Raw genomic sequence first — 22,658 nt, forward strand, 5'->3', positions numbered from 1 at the left:
TAGATAGATAGATAGATAGATAGATAGATAGATATACACACATACTCTGTGTGTGCGTACATACGCGTGTGTGTACTGGACCTTCCTGTCGCAGATAACAGGGCTTCGGGAATTTCTCGATCAAACTGCACAAATGATTTGTTTATTGAGACCAAATGCTTGTGTTGCACACTATATCAGTCCCTTTATTAAATCAACAATGTCTGTACAGATGCATGGTGCACCAGACGTCAGATATGGAAGTGATCACAGAGCAACGTGAAATGTAAGAGTTTTACTCAAGAACACAATGCACCGCCTGGTCCGGGGATCGAAACAGTGATCTTGCGATCGTGAGTGCACCACCCTAACCACTGGATCGCGCACCATCACACCCAAACAGACATACGTGCATACAGAGAAGGAGAGCTACATATATATATATACATATATATATATATATATATATATAGAGAGAGAGAGAGAGAGAGAGAGAGAGAGAGAGAGAAAGTCGACACTTCGAAGTAACTTTCGGTTTTCTCTATTAAAATACAATAAATATGTGTTTTATATAATACTTACGTAATATTTATTTTAAACATTGTGTATATGCATATGCATATCACAAACTAATAGACATACATACATACATACATACATACATACATATATATACACACACACACACACACAAGAACATATGATCTAGACTAGACAATCTCGGTCTAGACGATGGTGGGTGGGCAGTAGTGGTAGTAATGTTGTTAGTTGATAGTCGGGATGCTGGTGGTGTGGTACTGGGGGGAAAAAAGCTATTGTTTTTCTTGTTGATGTTATTGGTGGTGGTTGTGGTGGTGGTCGTGGTGGTGGTCATCATGATGAAAATGGTAGTGTTGGCGGAGTGGGGGTGAGTTTTTAGTAACGTCGTTGTCACTGAGCCACAAGTTGACAGTTTTACTTTACGATATCACATTTTGACAGCGGTGCTTTGTTACAATATTGCATGCCATCATGTTTCACGCCACCAACCCTTATCCATCTTCTACCTCCTGCAAAAAAAAAATGCTCACGATCTTCCTGACCACCAACAAATATCAAACATCTGTTAGATATAGCAGTGAAATCGCCCTTAAATCATAGCAATCATCGTTCAACTTTCAATCATTGTCCTGCGGTCACGCTGGGGCAACGTCTTGACGGTTCAGTCCAGTGGTCCTCAACCATTTTTTACCATTGGACCCCTTTGATTCCTATTATTAAAAAGAAAGAGTAAAGTTCCCTTCTCGATTCATACCGATCAATAAGGGCCGGTTTCCCAGTTTCCATTGCGTATAAATTCTCCACTTAGACGGGACGCTGGTCTATTGCAGGATCACTTCTTTTTTTTCTTCGTTTATCAGCTGAGTGGATTGGAACAATGGGAAATGAAGTGGTTTGCTCAAGAACACAACGCGTCGCCCGGTCCAAGAATCTTACGATCATGAATCCCACACCCTAATCACTAAACCACGCAGCTCTATCCTTGTTGTGGATCCCTTTGGTTCCTATTTTACTCGGATGGACCCCCAAAACCATTCGATGTTTAAAAACTCTTGTTATTAAATATCATTAGGAATTGTATGAGAAAATTAAAATATTTGGTTTATTGTAGAAGTATATCCAATTAATTGCTCATAAATTTTAATAGCAGAATCTTACGTGGACCCCGATTGAGAACCACTGATTTAGTCGAAAAAAAATCGATCACAGCGCTTATTTTTTTTTAACTCTGCTACTTATTCAATCGATCTCTTTTGCCAGAAGGCTGTGTTACGGGACCTAAAGAAACACTGGTTCCCAAGCGGTTAGTTGAACAAGCGCACACACACACACACACACACACACCACACACACACACACACACACACACACATATATATATGGATATATCTGTGTGTGTGTGTGTGTGTGTGTGTTGTGTGCGCGCGTGCGTGTGTGTGTGTGTATAAAATATACATACATATTCACAAGGCTGTATTGATCGGCTCGTAGAAGAAATTTGCCCAAAGTGCCGTGTAGTGAATCTGAACCTGAAACCACGAAGTTTCGTAACCACGCCGCCATATATATATTGTGTAAATGCATGTGTATGTATGTGTGTGCATGAATTTAAACAGACGTAGAAAATTTGGTACATTTGTATCGTTCCTATTTATTTTTCTTAATTCTTTTGCTTCTCTTCGATAAAGAATATAATCTGAAACCTTACATCGTCTTCTATTTCTTTTCAATTGGCGTGTTTATTTATTTTCATTGTACAAATTATTTTGTTACTGTTTCGCTTTGTTTTCCCGCCTTATTACTACAACGTGTTTCACTTGCCTAATTCATATATATTTTATATATGTGTCTACTTCCTTGCTCTATAGTCTTTTTTGCTTCATATTTCAGCATTTAAAAACGATGTATGTGTGCGCGTGTGTGGCTGTATGTGTGTGTGTGTGCGTGCGAGTGTGTGTGTGTGTGTGTGTGTATGTATGTGTGTGTGTGTGTGTGTGTGTGTGTGTGTGTGTGTGTGTGTGTGTTGTTTGTTATATTGTGTCAGTGCATGGACATTTAAGCATTGCCTAATGCAGTAGTTTCCAACCTTTTCACAGAGTTTTCCCACGGAACCCTTTTAATATGCTTATCTTTATGTATGTATATGTATAGGAAATTTCGAATTTAGTTCACGGACCCCTAGTACAACCTCTGCGGACCCCACGTTAGAAAACACTGGCCTAATGGTTAAGATGTCCGCTTCGCAGTCCTAAGATCTTTGGTAATCCCTCAGTGTTTGACATCTGGAACTAGTGTCTTAGCTTCTCGTACGTCGAACCCTTGAAATTCTATTTAGTCTAAAGATTTATTTGTATCAAATTTTAAATTTGTTAGTGTAGTGCTGTTGGTGATTTCTTTTCCTTCTTTGAACTTTTCCCTTTCTCCTTTCCGACGAAGAGCTACGCTTGAAACGTCAAAAATTATATTCCTTGTGCACGTCCTCTTGTTATCTTTAATTAATGTTATTGTTCATTTATTTAAATTGACTGTGTGTGAGGGAGAGTGTGTGTGTGTGCCTGTGTGTGTCTGTGTGTGTGTCTGTGTGTGTATGTGTGTGTGTGTGTAATCTATGTAAATAGACATCATAAGAATTTAGAAAATTCGAGAAAGCGAAATAACTCTTTTTATGTAGAGTGTATCTCGAAGCAAATAAAGCTATGAACAGCGTGTGGATAGTTGAAAACTATTTAGATAGAAAAAGTCGAATCCACATTTCCCGTTAACCTGTTCACATGACTGGGATTCTAGAATTGACCCAGCAATCCAATTATTCATAGGTTTATTTGCTTCGAAATTCATCATTCCTTAAAAGAAATATCTCACGTTCACGAAGTTTCTGGATTTTATGACGTCAGCAACATATAATTCTTAATGGTAAGAAAATTATGTATAAAATGGATTGATACATTTGGAGAACTGCTTTTGTGCAATATGTAGAATGCCTGCGACATTTACAAAAGATGTAAGTTCGAATCATATGGGAAACTTTCAACCTTTTTCCATTCAAAAGGGGGTTTTAACCCAATATTTACACGCTTTTTAATTATAGCTTTATTTGCGTCGAGAGCTGGCGTTTCTAAAAAGAAGATATTTATATATTTAATATGTGTGTGCGTGTGTATATGTATGTGTATGTATGTATATGTATGTATATATTATATATTCCTTCATCACATCGTTGCGTTTTTCTAACGATCGATTATGCATCTCTCACACATCCTGTCAACTCTTTTGCAACGCGTTTTGTATGCATTAATGAGTCTGGTGGAAATCTTTTGGGGGAGCGGAGGGGTCACATCAAGTTGAGTTTTTTTGGTTTTTTGGTTTTTTTTTCACTTGTAAAGGAAAAGAGGTAGAAACGTAAGTGCTGCACCAAGAAAATGTTTGAAATGTTGATGAGAGTGGCGAGCATTGCCCGAGTGAACTGGCCTCCACCTGTAGGTTGGGAAAAGTCAACTGGAGCGGGAACTTGCCTTAGTGATTAGGGTGACTGTTATTTTGTGCATTGAACAGAACAGAGCAAATAGACATGCTAATCGCACGGAATGAGAAAAAAGCAATGACATACGTTTAGCACTCTCTTTTCTCTCTCTCTCTCTCTCTCTCTCTCTCTCTCACCACACACACACACATCACACACACACACACACACATACACACTCTCTCACTGTTTCTCTCTTTCTATCTCACACACGCACATACGCACGCACACAAACATACATACTCACATATACATGCATATATACATACATACATACATATATACACAGACAAAAACACACAGTCAAATGAGCATATTTCGAATATAGGTCTTGTTTCGTCCTTTTGAGGGGTACTTTTTAAGACGGACGTTTAATATGGAACAGCGAGAGAAATACTACTAAGCAATATCATATCATGAAAACGGGAGCTTCTCTACTCGTAGCTACCACCTAGGCGCGAGAGAAAAGGGAAATGACTCCCTTATGTCTAGCCAAAACCACGGAAGCCTTTCCTTGTGTCCACCAAAATCATTTCAAAGCACGTCGATGTGGAGTAAAATTTGTATCAAGTGAGGAAGAACATACGATTCGACAGACAGACAGATAGATAGATAGATAAATAGATAGATAGGTATGTAAGTATATGTAAGTGGTACCGAAAAGTAATCTTGTATTTTCAAGCGAACAGTCTGACATATCACAAATAGCTTACAAATCAACAAAAACTGTCCTTGCAATCAACCAATCAGCGTAGACATAGGGATCAAACATTAGTGTTGATACACGTTGTGTGTGCTGTACTCTGTCTTGTAGCTCATAGAAGTCAAGGACTTTAATGAGCTGCATATTCGGCATTGCATGCTTTATGGAGTTTCATAAGGGCAACAATGCAACACGTGGAAGGGGAAAGTGTGTACTATATACCCTGATGATGTGAGTGTTAGGAAATACCAAAGTTAGCTTAACAAATTCAAAGGCGGTGATTTTGATATCTTGGATGTGTATGGATCAGAAAGACCAACTGTTCTCTATAATGATGCAGTGAAAACCGATAATGAATGGGATCCGGCGAGGCTTAATAAACTTTAATCCACTGTACAAACACATTGAGAAAGGGTATAGAGAAGAGTTGAAGTAACTCATGAGCTGTGCCACGAGAATAAAGCAGTACTTGCAACAATTTGTAAAAATATGGTAAAAGAGAATGAACTGACATTTTTACTTAATGAAACTGTAGTGATGAGAAATGGATATTCTATGCCAACGATTAATGAACGAAGCAGTTTGAAAATCCAGTTCCAACACCCAAATTAGATCTACACACAAAGGAGATTTTGTTCTACGTTTGATGGAATGAAGTAGTATTGTTCTGTTCGAATTATTTAAACAAGGGAAAGCTTCTCACGAACTTTACTATCAACAACTTGAACGTGTCGAAAGAAAGGGAGTCATCCTGCAACATGGTAATACGGGGCCACATTGAGTGAAGATAACCCAAGAAAAGATAAATTCCTCGGGTTGGAAAGCTGTACCTCACCCTCACGACCCGCCAGACCTAGCACCATCACTTATTCACGTAACTTGAACACTTAACTAGAAGAAAAACATTCAGAAGTGATGACAATGTCGAAACAGCACTCCAAATAGTTTTCCCTTCTTTGACCCTAGAAATCAGAAAACTGGTTTCGAGATGTGAAAATGTTATTGCTTGCGATGGTCATTATATTTTGAATGAATAAGAATATTTACGATAAAGTATGCTGATAGGAACTCATTACCTGAAATGTGACATAGCTACTCGGTAACCCATGTATAGGAATATGTGTGTGTGTGTGTGTGTGTGTGTGTGTGTGTGTGTGTATACAGGGGTTGGACAAGATAATGGAAACACCTTAAAATTTCAAACAAATTTATTTTGATATGGGGCAGGACCGCCTTTCGCAGTAATTACAGCTTAAATTCTACGAGGTATAGATTCGTACAAAGTCTGAATTGTTTCGAAAGGAATTTTTGTCCATTCTACAGCTAAAACAGTCTCCAGTTCTTGTAGTGATGATGGTGGAGGATATCGACTCCTTACTTGTTTTTCTAAAATGCGCCATAAATGTTCAATAATATTGAGATCTGGGGACTGTACTGGCCAGATAAGATGTTCAACTTCACTAGAATGTTCCTCGTGCCAATCAGTAACAACTTTAGCTGAGTGAATTGGTGCATTATCATCATGAAAGATTGTTTTGTTTCGACGAGGAGGTTTTACCCTCTTTCACAAAGGTTTTCATTACTTTCGAGACAGTACTTCTTGATACACCAAACATTTCGGCTGTTTTCGTTATGCTAGCGCCTGCCATACGAGCACCAACAATTTGACCTCTTTGAAAGTTCAATAGATCTGTCATTTTAATGAATTTTAATTATCTTTTTCTGGTGTTATCTGAAAAGAAACAGAAATTTTAGCAAAACATATTAAGCAACACTAATAATAAATCCAAAAACATGAAAATAAACAAGCTTTTGACGGTTTTATAGATATTTCAAAATTATGATGCTATGATGCTAGGTGTTTCCATTATTTTGTCCAACCCCTGTATTACATACATACATACATATATATATGTGTATATATATATATATATATATATATATATATATAATATATATATATATATATATATATATACGCCCACACATATACACACACACAACCATAAGCTTGTGTGTGTCTGTGTATGTGTGTGTGTGTGTGAACAGATATTCTTCGCACATAGATGCGCAAATACTCGGATGTGTAAACCTCTATAGCTGTTTATATACGTATATATATATATATATATATATATATATATATATATATATATATATATATATATATATATATATTACACACGCACACATGCAAACAAAACACACCACACACGCATGCCACACGCACATACACACACACACAAACACATAGACTCATAGACGGAGGGTGAGAGAGATTTTCCTTACAAAATACATGAAAGAAAGAAGAAAAAAAACACCGTACAAATCGACTCTAATGTCTACCACTAGTTTAGAATTCCACTTCTTTGTCAAATAAGATCAAATAAAACTGCGTCTCTCTATTGAGAATTTTTACAAATTGCTCTAGAATAATTCAATCAGAGTTTTCTCTGTGAAGTTTGACTTTCAAAGGGAAATAAATAAACACATAAAGACACATAGAGGTGGAGAAGCACACGCACATACTAAAGATCTATCCATGCGATATCATGCTATACACACACACACTCTTTCTCTCTCTTTATATCTCTCTCACTTTCACTCTCTACCGCTCTCTCTCTCTCACTCAATATCTATCTATCTCTTTATCTCTATCTCTCACTATCTCTCTCTCTCGCTCACTCTCTCTCCCTCGCACGCACAAACAAGCACACGCACACACAAGCACACATGTAAACACGTGTGTGTGTATGTATATATGCAATTACATGTGAATAATTAATCGACATTGCATAGACACAATATATATATATATGTATATATCTATATATATAGATATATATATATATATATCTATATATATATACATATATATATAGATATATAGATATATTGGATTAACATATATATATGTATGTATGTGGTGTGTGTATTTATAATATATATATATATATATATATATATATATATATATTATATATATATATATATATATATATATATATATGTATATGTTTATGTATATTGACAGACACACATATACATATATATATACAGACATGCGCGTATCTATATATTCTTTTATTCTTTTATTTCTTTCAAGCATTTGACTGCGGCCTTGCTGGAGCACCGCCTTTAGTCGAACAAATCGACCCCAGGACTTATTCTTTGTAAGCCTGTTCTTTTGCCGAACCACCAAGATATGGGAGCGTAAACACACCAATATCGGTTGTCAAGCGATGGTGGGGGACAAACACACATACACAAACATACACAAACGCAGACACACCCACACACACCCACACACACACACATACATATATATATATATATATATATATACAACGGGCTTCTTTCAGTTTCCGTCTACCAAATCCACTCACAAGGCTTTGGTCGGCCCGAGGATATAGTAGAAGACAATTGCCCAAGTTTCCACGCACTAGGACTGAACCCGGAACCACGTGGTTCGGAAGTAAGCTTCTTACCACACAGCCACGTACACAGGCATATTATGTGTGTGTGAGAGAGAGAGAGAGAGTGAGTGTGTGAATGTGTGTGTGAAAGAGAGAGAGAGAGGGAGAGAGGGAGAATAAGCGTATGTATGTGTGTGAGTGTTGACAGATATTCCCCGCACATAGATACGCAAATACTCGAATGTAAATCCTCTAGAGCTTCTTATACATGCAATCATACACACACACACACAGACACACACACACATACATACATACATACATACATACATACATACATACATACATACATACATACATACATACATACATACATACATACATACATACGTATTTCCTGACAAATAGATGTCATATACATATGCTGTCGCTCATTCAGAATTACGCATTCTGGTGGACAAACATGGTTACTATGTTTTTGTGTTTTGAAAGGTTCGTCGGAAACTTAAAAGATATTTCTGTCTAATTTTCAAATAAATTAATTTGGTCAAAACCATGACAAATACTACAACAAAACATTTCAGCTCTATCTCTAACTTGTTTTATCTCTTTCTTTCTGAAGTTTTTTAAAGCATTAACTTAAATATAAACTCTGAATTTGTATGAAGAGAATGAAAAGAAGTTTATAATAATAATAATAATAATAATAATGATAATAATAATAATAATAATTGGGGGAGCATCATAGCCATGTGTTGAGAGGGATTCTTTGGGGTTTGAATAATTCACCTCTGGAAACATGGGTCGTTCTTTCAACATCCTTAAACAACCCTTATTCGGGGACCTTTTGAGCGGGATGGGCTATTCAACCTGAAGAAAATTCTAACTGGGCCCCACCTGCAAGGTCATGCGCTGTTTATCTTGATATGAGATCACCAGGTCGCGCACATATGGTTGTGATGCATGTGCCTGGTGTACCCTTATCAGACGGGTAGTCATGATGGGTATATTGGGCTTCGTATATTTTACCCCAGTGTCACTTTGATGGCATGAACTGCTCTCTCACTCAATAATAATAATAATTATTATTATTATTATATAAATAAAATACAAAGATTTGAGAAGAGAAAAAATTTACAAACAAAATTAGCTGTTCACATCCAATGCGAAATTAGGGAAGAAGAAATTAATCGTTGAAGACCCCCTCCATGGAAGAAGTTGAAAACTTCTAGGAAAAAATCTGGAGTAATGAAAAGATTCACAATGAAAATGCAGACTGGATTAGGCACACAGAAGGATCCCACCAAAGCTTACCAGAACAAGTATGGGAAGGCATCACAATAGCAGACCTAAGGATGACACTCATGAAGGCTCATAAGTGTAAATCTCCTTGTAATGATTGGGTGCCAAATTTCTGGCTCGCCTCGCTCTCGTGAGCACACGAACTGCAACAATGGAAGACATCTCACATTATCACACTTAGAAGACTGATAGAAGAAGTTAAGAGCCATAACAGGAAGGCTGTTATTATCTATGTAGACTTTAAAAAGGCTTTTGATTCAGCACTTAGAGGAATGATGATGAATATACTTAAAGCATATGATATTCCACCAAGAATTCTGAGAGCAATAAGTAAGCTGTATGAGAACACCAGTGTGAAAGTGATCACTCCTGATGGAGAGACGGAATACTCTGAAGTAAAAGCCAGAGTATTACAAGGCGACATACTAGCACCTTATCTCTTCACCATCGTTCTGGACTATGTAATGTATAGAACGTACGAGGGCAAGGAAGAACTGGGATTCAAACTGTATAAGCAAAGTAGTAGACGGCATCAAGCAGTAACAGTAACTAACTGACCTAGACAATGCCTTACTAACAGAGAGGACAGATTAGGCACAGGAGGTGCTGAGCAGATTAGAGCAGGAATCGGGGAAGGTAGGATTGTACTGTAACGCAAATAAAACAAAGCTGCAAGTATTTAACCACGAAATGTTTGTCTCGGTGAAAGTGAGAGATGGTAAGTCATTCAAGGTAGTTAAAAATTTCAAATACCTTAGTGCATGGACACAAATTACTGAAAAAGACATCGTAGCAAGGAAAGCTCTTGCCTGGAGCGCATGCCATAAATTGAGAAAGGTAAGGAGTTCAAAGATAGCAAGGAAATTGAAAATGGGGCTGTTTCTGGCAACATGTGTGTTTGTTGACGCACTTGGTGCTTGGTGTTTGCCTTTGCTTGGTGTAACCGTACGAGCACGCACACACACACACATAGATGCACATATAGGTGTTATATATATATATAGATAGATAGATAGATAGAGAGAGAGAGAGAGAGAGAGAGAAAGAGAATAAGTACTAGACCTACAAAGGATAAGTCCTGGGGTCGATTTCTTCGACTAAAATACCCTTTAAGCGGCACTCCAGTATGGCCACAGTAAAAGAGTGAAACAAGTAAAAGAATAAAAGAACATATATATACATGTGTGTGTATAGATGTGTGTATCTACATATATATATATGCACACACACGTCTACACACACACACACATACACACACATACACACACACACACATATATATATATAATCTTTTGCATATTTCAGTCATTTGACGACGGCCATGCTGGGACACTACCTTAAAAGCTTTAGTTGAACAACTCGACTTTAGAACTTATTTTTAAGTCTGGTATTCATTCTATCGATCTCTTTTGCCGAATCTTAATATAGCTTCTTGATCTGATAGATAAAACAGTTAAATTCCCCCTAGATCACACCCTAAAGGAAGAACATACTGGATAAGACATCTTTGTCATTTCTTTTTTTTTTTTTTTTTGGAAAAAGTCTGTCAGGGATATTAAAATTACGTACGTCTTTGTTGGCTGGTCAGTCAGGGCTGATCAAGATCTAAACAGGGAGAACTAGAAAGACAGCAGCTAATGCAGTATCTCTACTACAGCAAATCACTCACAAATGCACTGTTCTCTCTCTCTCTCTCTCTATATATATAATCTATATATATATATAGATATATATATATATATATATATATATATATATATATATATATGTATATATATATATATATATATATTATATATATATATATGTTATATATGTATATATGTATGTAATATATATATATATATATTTATATGTATGTATATATATATATAATATATATATATATATATATATATAGATATATATATATATATGTATATATATATATATTATATATATATATTATATATAATATATATATATATATATATATATAATATATATATATAATATATATATATATATATATATATATATATATTATATATATATATATATATATATATATATCGTCTCTACTACCAAAGTATTAGTTAACCTCTGCATTAACCTCTGCGTTAACCTCTGCATTAAATACTTTACTGCATCATTCCTCTCCAAACCTCCAAACCTCAAGGATTTTCATCATTCTCATGCTTGTTCTACAGACATTAAAACCTGAATAAATTCAAGCCGAGCATTAAACGCATCACGGTCAAGAGACTGAAACGATTATAAGGAACTTTCTTCTTTCTCTGAATTAATGTTTCTTAAAGCAATTGGTGATTATTCTTAATTGTTTTATTTTTTAATTGCAAAAAAACTGTTAGTTTCATCCCTAAATTATCAGAACAGTAGGACTTTTGTAACTAAAATTGGTAAGAAACACACATGCACATAACCCGTGCTAACGGCGAGTGAATATTTTTCAAACAGATAGACAACTTACAAACAAATATATTCTAGTATTATTTCATGTTTGTAGCTATCGTTCAATGAATTGGACATAACATGAAAATAATCAGCTATAAACTTAACAAAATAATAACCTTGGATGAGGATTGCCACAGGAAATCGTTAATCAACGGTGTACGTTGTTTGTTCCTTCTCGAGCCATGCCTAGCTCATAAGGGCCGGTTTCCCGGTTTCCTTGGCGTATAGGTTCCCCACCTGGACGGGACGCCGGTGAGCTGCAAGAGGAAAGAGTGAGAGAAAGTTGTGGCGAAAGAGTCAGCAGAAGTTCGCCATTACCTTCTGCCGGAGCCGCGTGGAGCTTAGGTGTTTCGCTCATAGACACACGCATTGCCCGGTCTGAGATTCGAACCCACGATCCCTCGACCGCGAGTCCGCTGCTCTAACCACTAGGCAATGTGCCTCCATACGGTGTACGTTAGGCTAAGCAGAGTCATGTATAAAATTACAAATAACGTTGACTCTCTTCAGCTAAAATTTTGAGATAAAATTAGAAAATTTGCAGATAAATACTCTGCAAATTGCGACATAATATCATAGGAAACTTCTTCAGTACTCAAGCTCTCCCACACATACAATACAATCTCTTCAAATTTCTACATACAGACAATATTTCAATTATCTCGTTTACATGTTATAACATTGAATTAAAATGTGATATTTATCAATACAGCATTTGTTGCATATTTTTGCTAAATTTTTATATGGGCTTACACTTTAAACAATGCTACAAATTGCGTTAATAACTCTGCTATCCTTAAAATTCTCGACTTTTAAGAAGAGAAACGTAGAGCTGAAATTTTCTCTAATGCTGAAGGATTGAATGTGTCGTGTATATCTAGTTTTAAATGTATTTTGCGTAAGGTTATATATTATTCCTCTCAATGAAAACTGTCGTTGTTATCTTTGTGTACTATACATACGCACCTTTGTGAAGCAATTGTCATTGATTGGGCAGGATGCAGTATCTCTGATATTGCATTATGGCTGTTGGGGTAGAGTTTTTCTATTTGCAAGGGTAAAATTACGTTATTTTGTGCTTCATGAATTTAACATATATTTTATTTTCTATATTGTTCAGCCACTTAATTGCTGCACTGCTACTTTTCCATTGCGTAATTCTTTGGCACACCTAAACATTAAGTTTATGGAGTCTAGAATGTGTTATTCCCAGATTGATTTGAGTTCTTTTATTAGTCTACATTTGGGATGGGAGAAAAATTATGGTTCATTAGGGTTATGTATAGCCTGAGTCATATATGGCTTGCACACAATTTTAAATTGCGTAGCAGATGCTTTCTGTTCATATTTGATTACATTCTAAGTGTTAGGATTTGCTTGTTTCTAAATTTTAGTATTTTGTTGAGCAAAAGTTTGGAGAGTGTAGTTTGAATACAGGTGTGTGTGTGTGCGTGTGTGTGTGAGTGAGTGTGTGTGCGCGCGTGTATGTGTGCGTTTATATGTGTGTATGTGTAGGTGTGGATCTGTGCGTGTGTATGTGTGTGTGAGTGTGTGTGTGTATGTGTGTGTTGACAAATACGTGGATGCTTCAAGTGCTTGTAATGGATTGTATATTGTTTTGGCAGGTGCATGTATGACGTCTAAGTGTTAACGTTTCTGTGCATTTGATGGATCGTCATTAATTAAACAATACTTATTTATGCACAACACAGCATAAATCAGAAAAGCTGAAATAAACTTAAATATTCTAAAGCCTTACTGTGTGTTAAATAAGAATATAAGCATATGCTTTCTATACGATTGATGTACGGTAAAAATTGGGAGGAGGTCTGTCTCCTAACAGCCTATTTTACTTTTAGACAGTTCCTCAGAAAAGACGTATCTGTGTCCCTTAAACTATAATTTTTACATAGTTGATCCGCGATTAAAATAAAACGTGGTAGTTTCTTACGTGGTTATTCAATTTGCTTGACTTCCTCAAATCAAACATCCCCAGTAGTTTTGAATTACGAAAAAACACAATGGATTATGTAGCCTAGTCCTAGACACACCTAAAGACAAGATGGTTATAGTTGGAATCCTGTTGGTAATCCTTTTGATAATAGGGTTGTTCAATTAGTGTTGATCTAGAGATTACCAACAACAGTATGGCTTCTTCATTTGCTCTGTTGTTTGATTAGGAAGCTCCTGAATTTACCAAGTGTGCACTAGGTGATTGCAGTGATGTTCAGAAATGTTATAATTCCGTGATTTACGAGAGATAACGCCACGCAGACGTTAGCTCATATACAGTTTCTGAGTTCAACATTTACTGTGTGAAATTAGTACGGGTAGTGTACTGCGGTAGAGTCACCCTTCCACTCTCACTGGTAAGCTATGGCATATCTCCCACTCTCTTTCTCTCTCTCTCCCTCTCTCTCTCTCTCCCTCTCTCTCTCTCTCTCTCTCTCTTGCTCTCTATCTCTTTTCTCTCTCTCTCGTTCTCGCTCTATCCGTATCCGTTTATGCCAGATTTAGTGTGTTACATGTGAGACGGTGTCACCTGATAGGTGTGTTGTAAGTTAATCTCTTCAGTTGATTGGTGTCAGTAGTTCAGATCAATGTCGTAAGCATGGATAGATTCTCGAATCTCTCTGACAGGTATATCAAATCACCTATGCGGTGCAAGTGACGATATTTAGGTCTCTACATTCTACCTTTTTCTTTTGTTCTTGCTCTCTCTTTCATAATAAATATGACTGCGTGTATGTATATATAAGTGCGTATGTGTGTGTAAGTTTAAGGTTTGCCAACTTCTGATTTTCTTTGTTCCTGTCTACCCACCTACCCTAATTTTCACAATGTTATTCTCTCACTCTGATCTAACCTGATCTTTCTAATGTTTTTTCGGCCTTTCTTCTTCTTGTCTTAGTCTACCTGTGTGTGTGAATGTGTGTGTGTGTGTGTGTGTGCACGAATGTCTGTGTATTAATGTATGTCTGTAAGCATGTATTATGTATGTATGTGTATAGTTATATATGTATGTATATATATGTGTGTGTGTGTAGTTATATATATATGTGTGAGAGAGAGAGAGACAGAAAGTGTGTGTGATGTGTGTGTGTGTGTGTGTGTGTGTGGAACGACATTAAGTACAAATGTAAACGTAGGAAAGATATCATGATCATATTTTCAAATGTCCATTAAAACTTCATGAAGTCATCATGACGTCATACTACATTCTTTCCAAACAACATTTGCTGGTTATTTCCTCTCACCAGCTGCTTCGACACTGTGTAGTTAAGCAGTTCGCTTTGTAACCACCTTCTTTCAGGTTCAATCCCACTGCAAGGTATTTTGGGAAAGTATGTTCAACTATATCCCCAGACCAACCCATGCTCTGTGAGTGAATTTGATAGTCAGAAACTGTGTAAAGTCCATCGTGTGTATATACATACCATATAATATATATAGATTATATATATATATATATATATATATATATATATATATAGATATATATATATATATATATATATATATATCTATATATATATATATATATATGTATGTATGTATATATATGTAATGTATAAGGTGTCATGCATGCATGTATGTATCTTTACTACCCACAAGGGACTAAACACAGAGGGGGGAAACAAGGACAGACAAAGAGGGATTAAGTCGATTACATCGACCCCAGTGCGTAACTGGTACTTAATTTATCGACCCCGAAAGGATGAAAGGCAAAGTCGACCTCGGCGGAATTTGAACTCGGCGTGTAACGACAGACGAAATACGGCTACTTATTTCCCCGGCGTGCTAACGTTTCTGCCAGCTCGCCGGCATATACACATATATGTATATTGTATATATATATATTATATATATATATATATATATATATATATATATATATATGTATGTGTGTGGTGTGTGTGTGTGTGTATAGATTCACACACATATACATACATATAAATATATATATGTATGTGTATATATATATGCATATATATGTATACATATGTATATGTGCGATACTATTAGTGTAAGTATATATATATATATATATATATATATTATATATATATATATATACCTTAAAAACAACCGCCACTGCAATTATCAGAATCCAGGCAACTGCTTTTTGCGTAAAAATGTCTACCTAAGGATATTGTGTATAAATGTTTCTGAATACTTCTCTCAAAAAAACATACATCAACCATTCCACCAACATGTGTGTGTGTGTGTGTGTGTGTGTGTGTGTGTGTGTGTGTGTGTGTGTGTGTGTGTGAATGAGTTTTATTTACACAATCATTTGTTCAGAAACCAGCCAGAAGTAACATGACTTCGCTGTCTCAATATATATGGTAACTCAAAATCCGTACTACATTAAATAGAGCATCCTAGCTAATGTCAAGTATTATAAGTGTACCAGAGAAAGAAATGACCTTATAACATAGTCTCTGCACCACAGAAACACTTGATGCCCTTTTCTTTTTCGCCATGGACAAACATTTCAGTAGTAATTCTGATAAGGTTTCCTCATATAGAGAGCCTATGTATTGTACGCAACTAAATTTGAAACCCATCATATACTCGAATAGACAGACTAGAAAAATTTTCTTAATAAACGGCTATACCCTTCTCTGGGCCGTCAGTTTAGTACACGTCCCTAGGTATTAACTGAATTCACACACCATAACTACTTTAACCATCCAGGCTCTTGATGGGTTTGGGAAGTTAGCTAACACCTCACTGTGATTTTATCGTATTTGTGCTCTTATAGACTTTATTACACACCAACCTTACCCACCAGCCCTAAACCACCGGAGGCTCCCATAATTACAACCTTGGTTAGCCCGTCTCTTTTTAACTGCTCACTTTGCTCCTTACCTACAATTACTAGTTATTCGTATATTTGTATTTAACACACGACTTTCAGTTATAGAATTATTTGCATGTCATAAAATATTTGTCTCCTGACACAGAGGCAGAGTACACCCTGCTTTTAGAATCTTTTCCTACTCAAGTGATTTTGAGAAACTGCGAGAGTAAGCGATTTATTGATATTATCGTTGTAAATCCACTGCTACCTATCAATTATAAGGTTTGGGTGACGATATTTTTTATGTGTGTGTGTAATATATAACTAAACCCCAATATCCTGTTTATTGATATAATGGGTTTTTTTAATTCGACACCGATTTGGGGGTAATACTGCTGGCACTTCCTCTTCTCTGTAGAGTATGCAAGGAAGTTTTATATATATAAATATATAAGCTACCCCTATTTTACAAAAAAATGTGTTGGCGGTCGGGTATGAGACTCGAACTCACACCTCCGTGATTACGCGTTGCGGTGCTCTGAACCAATTAAGCTAAACCGCACCGCGACGCGTAATCACGGAGGTGTGAGTTCGAGTCTCATAACCGGCCGCTAACACTTTTTTCCTGCACAATAGGGCTAGCTTATCCTGTTCAGGCTATATTATTAGCGTATCCCGCGTTTGAGAATTTAAAATCACTTCTTTAACTTTCTAAGACATCACAACGTTCGTGTATATATATATATATATATATATATATATATATATATATATATATATATATATATATATATATATATATATATATATATATATGTATACATATATATATATTGCTGCATTTTTTTGTATATAAACAGTTTGGCTGCTTGTTTCTCTGGAGACTGTCAGACACCTCTGATGAGAACCCAATAAGGTTCGAAAATCGATTAATGTTGTTCGTCATTTTTTCAGTCTACGGAGAAATGGCTAAAATTATATATATCACTTGTCCGTAACGTTTAAAGCAAGTGATTTATTAATGAAATCACCACCACAACTGACTAATAACTTAATATCAGGTCTGTAAGAGTGTGTGCGATTGTGCTTGTGTAAGCATGTGCGTGTGTGTGCGCGCGCGAGCGTGCGTGTGCGTGCGTACGTGCACGTGAGCGCGCGCGTGTTATAATTACTCTGTCTTCAGTGGCTTCTCTGTTTATTAGTTACCGACATAGCGGTATGTTTGCTCTACACCACTCTAACAGAGCTTATTGAGCAAAACTCTTCACTCTTCCTGTATTTTCAAAACTGACGAAAGTCAATATTCTATTTTATTCGCCTTGTAAGCCAGCTTTCATAGATTCAAAACAGGAATTATTTTAAACTAAACCCACAGCCGTTGAGATTCAGGAATATTTGTCTTTTTCACTAACCTAGAGGGATACACCTTGCTCTACTGCTCTAAGACTACATGCATTGACTTGCTTTTAAACATTGAAATATATGGTGTCATACGCGATTGCATATACTTGTACAAACTAGTACCCACATAAGGTGGCGAGCTAGCAGAAGCGTTAGCAGGCCGGGCGACATGCGTAGCCGTATTTTGTCTGCCGTTCTGAGTTCAAATTCCGCCGAGGTCGACTTTGCCTTTCATCCTTTCGGGGTCGATAAATTAAGTACCAGTTACGCACTGGGGTCGATATAATCGACTTAATCCATTTGTCTGTCCTTGTTTGTCCCCTCTATGTTTAGCCCCATGAGGGCAATAAAAAAATAACAAACTAGTACCCACGTAGGCTCTCTCAATTCCACTTAAGAGGGAATCCGTTGTACAATACAAACGCTCTCAAGACGAACGCACGTTTAGGCGAGACTATGCGTGTGAATACCTAAGGGATATACACAGGCGCACACTCGACATGCTCAGGTGTTGAGGGGGCGGAATATAAGCAGTTGCACATGTATATGTGTGTTTGTGTCTGCGCATATTTGTGTGTTTGGTTGTTTGTATATACGTGAATATGGGTGCATTACGTCTGCGTATATTCTCCCTGCCTTGTGACTCAATAATTTTTCTACTGTGCCTAAGAGAGTATGAGAGTACATTTACATCGTAAAGTATTCCATATATATTCAGGGATTTCAGCATCTGTTGCGTGCACATGAGTGTGAATACCTGTGCACGCATGTAGAACATTCCACTTTAATACTTCTACCTTACCCAGAGGTCAATTCAATTTAATACCTTTTATTAAATATGTGCTTTTATTAGATATGTTATGTGGAGTTTAAAGCTTGGTAGTGACCTGTAAGCTCTATTGAAGGTCTTATATGCTCATAAGTATTTCTAGATTACCAGTTATATGTTACATGTCTATGTTCCTTATTAGATTTGAATTGAACCAACAAACTTGATTACAAGGCAGGCACAGAAAAACCTAGCCCAAGAGAGCAGGATACAACAGCAGAGGGTGCATGTTAATTCTTTGTTCCTCACCTTGGTGTGAATTTTGTTATCCCTCTTGCGAGCTACATGAAGCAATTTTATACGCTGTATACTTTCAACTCCAAATCGTTTTTCAACCATCAAAATATGCTATTTCCGTGTCGCAAGATTTGCAGCAAATTTTTTCCATTTCTTAATTTTATTTCCTATGTCTTTTAGATCAGGCTTCTAGCAACCTTCAAATCTCATCGTACGTTTGTGTTGAGGAAAGCTTGTTTGGGGAGCTAGTAATCAGTTAGAGTTGACACAAGACCAATTCGTACCAATTTGCTTTTTATAAAACGTGCCCTGATTCTCAGACTCTTGGACCTTTTAAGTAATTTTGTAGAACCATACTCTTCTGTGATGTTAATAAATGACTCGGAAAATTCTAGTGAAAATTTCCGGCAGTCTCACATTGTCCGGATTTCACATGCATATAAAAGTACTATAAAATGATACAAGCTTCTTAAACAACCAGCTTGGAGATTATATGTATGCCTTTGTGACCACACTCGAGCTTCCAACCTATAGAAGTCCATTCTGGCCTCCTCCATAATTCACCGAATTCCAAGTTAAACTAATTAATTAATCACAGGCAAAGACAGAAATAAATATCACTTTTTGTTTTATACAAAGTTACAGTGAATTCTATTAATAAAAATCTGTTATGTGCAACTAAAGCAATATTAAGTTAAAACAGCCATCTGGGTATCATACATAATGATGATGCATCGTGAGAAGGTAAACTAACTGCGGTATTCATCTGGAGACGATACCTCTTGTGGACGTACTGTATTTAATATATATATATATATATATATATATATATATATCAGTAGCAAACGAAAATCGTCCAGCAGCGGTGGTGAGGACGCTAGTGATGCATTTTTGCTTCGTTCGGCTTCTTCAGTAGTATGCCAACTATATGCTAAAACTTTTATTGAGCTGGGTGGCTAATTGCAATATCATTAATTTTTCAGTAACTATTTTCCTATACCAGTCGCAAGACACTTGTGAGTGTGTGTATATAATGTGTGTGTGTGTGGGGGGGTGTCTGTGTGTCTGTGTGTGTGTGTGAACAAAAAATTATTCCAAAATGTTATGCCGTAAGCTCCACAGGCGGCTACAAAGTTGTTTCCTGGCGAGATCCATCAAAGTCACCCTTTCAGACCAGTCTTCTGATCTCTCATTTATCAATATGTCAATCCTAGGAGCCTCAATATACGGTCTACTTTATAGTGCTTTTTTTCTTTTGTTTGTCTGTGTTTTACTTTCTTTTCTTGTTTGCACAGACGATCCTAATTTTTGAACGCCTGTGATAGGATAATAATGTCTATGTTCTGCTGCACAGTTTCCGGATTCTATCAGAATGAAATCCACTGAAGACTACAGTATATCAATATAAGATTCAACAAAATACAAATCAAGTGTGTTATATCAAAATTTGAATTGTCTTTTCAGAATTGCAGCCAGGCAATGATACAGGAAGTTGAGATTTTGGGTGTCGCTATACCCAACAATACAGTTTGGTCCAAACCAATACGATCATTTATCCCAAAATATATCTGCTACATGTAACTGGTGGTGACCGGAAGTTGGGAGTATTTCACAAAGTGGAAAATAAATTAGGATTTGCTACAGAAAGATGTACTACTTTATATATATATATATAATATATATATACAATTTAAAAATAGGATAAAATCTTTATAAGAATTTATGAAGTAGTCAGCGTGAAAAACCTCATAAGAGAAAAAAAATCCACCAATTTTTTCACTTAAATATATTTATCTATATTATATAGAGGGCATTACTACACATAAATGCCGCACGCTAGGAGGGACTCTTAAAGTCAAAACTACTAAAATAAATAAACACATCGTACCGAATGCAACTCTCGAAGCAAGTCATTTAAAAACAGAATTTAGCTGCAGATCATCGTGATTTCATAATCAGTGTAGTAGTGCACTCTATACTCATCAGTGCACTTTTTACTCATCGGTGCACTCTTTACTCATCAGTGCAAGCTAATCAGCACCAGTATTGCTAGAAATAAGAGTCCAAACAACTCAATAGCCAAAGAACCACTATCTTAATGGTTGACATGGGTGGTAAGCTTCCTTCGGCAACAGATAATAGCCAGATCATCGATGATTTCGCATTTTGATCGGTGACTCTCACCACGAAATCATCGATTATCTGGTTATGTCTGTTGTCGTAGGGAGCTTGCCTCACTTAGCAATCATTAAGTTGTTTTGACTCTTATTTCTATATGTAAATTATTTCTATATATACAAAAGAGTAAAAGAATATATACAAGTTCACTCGTACGTGATGGGTACTTTCCCTTTTAGTTTTGATAATAAACATTCAATTTTTCGATCAACTGATTCGTTAAATGAATGTATAAACGGCTGTGTATTCCACAGGCCACTAGCACATACTTCTTTAACGCAAACCGAATTAGTGTCTCATAACATATGACAAGACTGCAGTTTCTGTTTACCCATTTTAATTGCAAGGCTTTCGTCAATTGAAAGCTATTGTAAATACATACATACATACATACATACATACATACATACATACATACATACAATACATACACAGGATAGATAGATAAATAGATAGATAGATAGATAGATAGATAGATAGATAGATAGATAGATAGATAGATAGATAGATAGATAGATAGATAGATAGATAGATAGATAGATAGAAAACTACAAACATGTATAAAGAAATTAATACCGGCTTATAATGAAGTAGGGCATTATGTTTTTATTGATTACGGCTGAAATGTTCGATTAGCTATAAGCATATATTTACGTGTGTGTATATGTAAGTATGAGTGAATGCGCACGTGCTGATGTACGCGCGCATGTCTGTGTACGTGTAGATGGGTATGTATGTATGTATGCGCATACGCACGTATGTGTATTTGTGCGAACGAGTTTGTGTGCACGTGCGCGCGCGAGTGTGTGTGTGAGTGTAGCGATAGACGACAAGAAATTAAATGAGAAAATTAGTCAGTGGTGTTTAGAGAAAAAGTGAGTGAAAGAAACACAAGGGAATGAGAAGGAGAGAAAAACAAACTAAACAATCAAAGAAGAAAAACGAGAGCGAGAAAGACAGAGAAACAAACACAAAAAATAAGAAGGTGAGAGAGAGAACGAGAGAGAGAGAGAGAGAGAGTTCATTGAGTGACTTTTCGTCTGGCGGAGAAGTTGAATTCCTCAAGTATTGGAACCAACTGTTTAAATAACCTTTCAATTTCGTTTGCACGCAACAGTGTTGATGGCGTAGTTATGAGGCTGAGCGGTGATTGTATGGCGCGGCGTGTTTTGCTGTGACGTGTGCCTTCCTAATCAGAATAGTCTCTGACGCCAAATGAATGAATCTAGAAAATGTTAAAGTGTAACAATATGTTATTTTATTCATGTGTCATTGCAAACCACCAATGATCG

General features: G+C 36.3%; 1 long non-coding RNA gene across 1 annotated transcript in view; it reads left to right on the plus strand.

The window, feature by feature from the left end:
* Window positions 1-5,926: 5,926 nt before the first annotated feature.
* LOC118761189 overlaps window positions 5,927-22,658 on the plus strand; it is an 18,955-nt gene continuing 2,223 nt past the window's right edge. The window contains exons 1-2 of the long non-coding RNA XR_004997203.1: window positions 5,927-6,080; window positions 8,743-8,757. This is a non-coding gene — a long non-coding RNA (uncharacterized LOC118761189). The remainder of the gene's footprint in view (window positions 6,081-8,742; window positions 8,758-22,658) is intronic.

Source organism: Octopus sinensis, unplaced genomic scaffold, assembly GCF_006345805.1.
Source record: "Octopus sinensis unplaced genomic scaffold, ASM634580v1 Contig10262, whole genome shotgun sequence".
Classification (NCBI taxonomy): domain Eukaryota; kingdom Metazoa; phylum Mollusca; class Cephalopoda; order Octopoda; family Octopodidae; genus Octopus; species Octopus sinensis.